Here is a 4819-nt window from a genome sequence, read left to right on the forward strand (position 1 = left end):
GTTCATCAACAGTTATTCGAGGTCTCTTAATAGCTACCATGTCAATGGAAAAACATATTATAGTAACAAGATAAGATATAATTATATTTAATTAAGTAGAAAGAGAGAGAGAGAGAGAGAGAGAGAGAGAGAGAGAGAGAGAGAAAGAAAGAAAGAGAGAGAGACCTAGAATGCATCAAGGGGGACAATACAAACTGAGTGAAAGTTGGCATCATTTGTTCCTTAGATGTCACTACTTTCTTTTGCAACTTTAGTTCCTTAGATGCCCATAACAAGACATATATCAGCCTACAGTTTCAATCTCAAAATAAAAAACATATAAATAAATTATAGTAAAAATAACTAAATGATCATAAAAAAAAAAAATCTTTAATTATTACCTCATGTAAAGTAGGGGCATCATTTGTTCCATCTCAAGTAACAGCAACAACACGTCCTCCAGTCGTCCAGGTGAAAAGAAAGCTGGCATTCCATGCATTGACTGAAAAGCAACCTGTCTTTGGAAACTAACCCAAAGTTGATTGTATTGTTCATTGCGTTCTCTAAGTTCAGCTTGCAATGAGTGATTTGTATTTGACTGCAAGGCATCCATCTCCTGAACACATGCTATATTTTTCTATTATTTGTTAGCTAGTAAGCATATGTCATTATTCTGTTGTTTTACCCTTTATAATTTAGAAATGAAAAACCATCATTCCATTCCATTTATTAATGACACAACTAATTTATAATCCTATTTGGTAGATGTTCCCGTCAATGGCTCCATTGCAAAATGCGTTACCAAACATGGGACCTCCTCCATCAGGCATACAGCAAGCATGGATGCCCCCTCAACCTTCTCATCCTTTAGTAATGCCACCATATGGATCATCAATGCCTTCTGGTACACTCCTTTTTCTTTTGTTTCGGTATATATAAAACATGGGTATTTTGGTCTTTTAATAAAAAAATGAAGAAAAAGATATAGAACCGAACTTGTTAAATTACTATTATTATTGATCTGTTAAATGTGATCTATTGTAATATTGTGTCAGGCCCATTCATGGGACAACCACCTCCAAACATCCCGTCTCAACCTCAATCCAGGAATTTGACGGAAAAAAAAAACAGTATACTTAGCAATCATAAGTCGACTCTGATTGTACAAATTACAAATTGGTAAATCATTGCAAGTCGATGAAATCTGATGCCTGTAATTGTACTATGAATCAATGGAAGAAAAGATCGACTGACCTGAGTTGCGAGTACGGATTTTCATAGAACTTTTACGAGAAATCGCCTTTTATAATTAGGGTAAACGTACTGGGATCCCCAAATTTCATCTCCTAAATAAGTAATTGATGTTAGCAGTGATTCATGATTAATTAGTAACTTATATTTCACAAGTTCTACAATCTTCAACCTGTTAAATGATTTTTTTTTCTGGATATATAGAAGGAAGGTTAAAAGGAAAGCTTGGCCATATTCAGGGGTATTTTTGGTAAATAATCGTCACCATAGTGAATTTCTGGTAAAAAATCACAACTTATATTTCACAAGCTCTACACAATGTTCCTTGTCATGGCCATGTCCCTTTTACTTCAGGAGGGTATTCCTGTAATTTTGTGCAACATCATTAAAAGTGGACACTTTACTTAATTTAAAAAAAAACATTTAACAGAAGGCTACAAACCTGGAATGACAATGTTATAGGCAATTTTAAAGAATGAGATTTCATTGACTCATTAAGTAGACTACTGACTGCTAATGGCCCAGTTATAGCCTTCAGGTAGAGAAGAAATGAAGTCATGAGCATAGGCTTGTTTGGCTGTATCCGTCCATCCTTTGTTCCTTTGCACCACTGCCCTTGCCCTTCGTGAATTTCCTTTTTGCCAATCCGGTTTGTCCCTTGTTATGAAACTTGAAAGAAAGAAATTGAATCAAAAGCTTTCATAGTATTTGATATCAAAACAAACATGAAACCTTTCTAAATGTAATATATAATCTAGTCGTTCTAAGCATTTTTGCAAGTCCATCACCAAATCGTTTAACAATACATAAATCATATCAGAAAACACGGATCCTTTCATTTTACTTTTGTTAACACATACTTAATAATTAAAAACCATTGATCAGTTGCTCTAATTTTTTGTCTTGATATCTCTTATTTGAAAAACACAGGAAACAGAGCAAACATGTTCAAAAGTGAAAACCATATGCTCATATGATGAATTTAATTTCTTACTGTCCTTATTATGCTTTCACTTACAAGCATCTTCTACTTATGTTCTCATATATTTTATTATTATACTCACCAAGTACTTCAGGTGATGAAACAAGCTGAGAAATAGCCATGCTCCTATGACAATGTCCATTCCTTTAAAAGGATACTCCTTGCTATACCTGCATTGCCAAAACAAGAAATAAGATAAAAATTCATATAAATATAATATAAGTTATATAAAATATAAAACGTATGTTTATATTCTCTCACTTGGGTTGGCTTCATGATCTCCATTGATACATACTGAGAAAGAACAAGAAGTACAGGTAATTTTTATTTAAATGGAGCTGAATAGATCCGTATGAGAAAACAGAACATACACACAGAAAATTTGGCCATCCAGCTGGAGCTTGAGGTTGTTGTGATAGAAATTTATCTTCAAATGGTGACTTTGTAGAGCTACCTGATTTTGAGGAAGCCACCTATACTAGTTTTCACAAAAAAGAAACAAAGGTCAAGGATGATTCATAGTTTGAATATAGAGAACCTAAAGAGTTCGGGAAATAAACCATGATGTGTAACTAAGGTAAAAATACAGATTTGAAGGGCAATGGTAAAAAAAAAAAAAGATTTGAAGGACAATGAAAGAACAGTTTAAACTTGCACAGGAGATAAGGAAAAATAGGGTACCAGCTGGGAACTTCTCTGTAGATAAGAGGGGTATAAGATCTTCAAAAAAATGGATATGAATGTGTAAAGCTTCCAGATCTTCAAAATTTTCAAACAATAACAACAAAATTTGTGTGATCTGATAACATCAAGATCAAACACAAGAGTAAAGTGATCAGATTTATGTCTCTTACAGCAAACAAAACCTAATTTGACAAATTCATATGAATTAGGACGGCAGATGTTAAACAGATAAAGTGATTGATGCACCTTAGAGAACATATTTAGCTCTAACATCGAGAAGAAAAGTAGAAATTTTACCTGTGATGAGTAGCAAACTGCCATTCTCTTCAGTCCCAGCTCCTCCAAGAATGGATACGCTTTGGCGAGAACACTCAAACATGGATGAACATCAGCTCCCCAATCCTTCGGTACTAAATTGAAATCCGAAAACCTCGGTTTCCCCTTCAAGGTCACGCTCTGAATCTGAGGAAGCCTCCCGGCTACAGTCTATGGCGACACCGAGTAGCAATTTCCGATAAACACATGACATCTGCTCCACCGCTCAGCGTTTTACCAGTCTTTACATATGAGAGACACGGACCTGCGGTCAACCGGATCGACTCGGTCAACTGTTTTGGTTCGCTTCTGATTTAGATCCATGTTTTTCTACAAAATTTCAATTAATGATTCAGCTCATTTCAATTAAAAAACAAGGAACAATCGAAGTACGCACATAAAGAATACTCCTTTAAAGAAGATATGTGAAAGGATGAAGAGACTTGACCCAACATTTATTATACCTGGTAGAGAAGAAATAAGGAGCTTTGCGAACCCCTGTCACAACCATTAATCTCTGTATCCTCACACAGTCACACAGGGAGCATGGAACGATCTCAGAATTCTCACAAGTCTCGTCAATCTTCATCATCTTCTTCTTCCACTGCCTGGCGGTGTGTGATTCGCGGCGGCGACGTGATTAGGGCAAGAGGGAAACAACCATCGAAATAGAGAAACAAAAGGGGAGAGTCAATTGTGAAGATTAAGAAAAGAAGGTAGAAAAGAAAGGCGGGTTTTCAAAATTTTAGGGTTTCGTTTCCCCCCGTTATCTTCTCAAGGCGCGTTTCCTTAAAATTATAAAGTGACACCTACAGAAGACGCACGTTTAAGACAAGGCGCCCTCTGTGTTTTTAATTTTTCTTCTTGAGACACTAATTTAAGGGCACGTAAAAATGCGTGTCCACTATGCTTCAAATTTTGGAAGTCTGACATTATTTTTAAGGACGCCCAAAAATGCGTAACGTGAATCAGCGAGTGTCATTGTTTGCGCGTCATTAAAGGCTATTTTTCTTGTAGTGCAAGGTGATCCATAGCCCAATTGCAATTATCTTATAATTACAATTCCAGTCCCCTAAGTTTAATTAATCTCTTTTAGCCACAAAATTAATTTTTAATTAATTCTTGACTAATATTAATTAAACATTAAGATTTCTCCTTTAATATATTATTCTTATAATATATTAATAAATCATAATTAATCCTTTCTCTCCTTAATTCATCCTACAAGTTTCTATGGTGAAGGCAACCCAAAAGGACCATGCTCATAATCGGGTCAAATACATACCAAAATAGTTATGGACTTAACACTAATCCAACAATAACAGGTCAAGCAATATTCCAATAAATACAATGATATTTTATTTAAAGCTAGTTTAAGCATTGGAATAATGCAAAGCTAAGAGAATCACCTTGTGTGATCAAGGAGGCCCATGTTTTATGGATTGAAGACCTTTAAGCCCAAGAAATTCATTAAAGCCCACATAAATGGATCTTGTTTCTTTTGTGAAGAAACTGGACACTGGAAGAGCATTTACTCCTCTTATTAGGAAAGAAAGTCTGGAAGAGACTAGTAATTCTTGTATCTACTAGATAGAACTCATACTTTTC

This window comes from Lactuca serriola, chromosome 6 (genome assembly GCF_051521515.1).
Source record: "Lactuca serriola cultivar US96UC23 chromosome 6, Lser_US96UC23_V15, whole genome shotgun sequence".
NCBI lineage: Eukaryota > Viridiplantae > Streptophyta > Magnoliopsida > Asterales > Asteraceae > Lactuca > Lactuca serriola.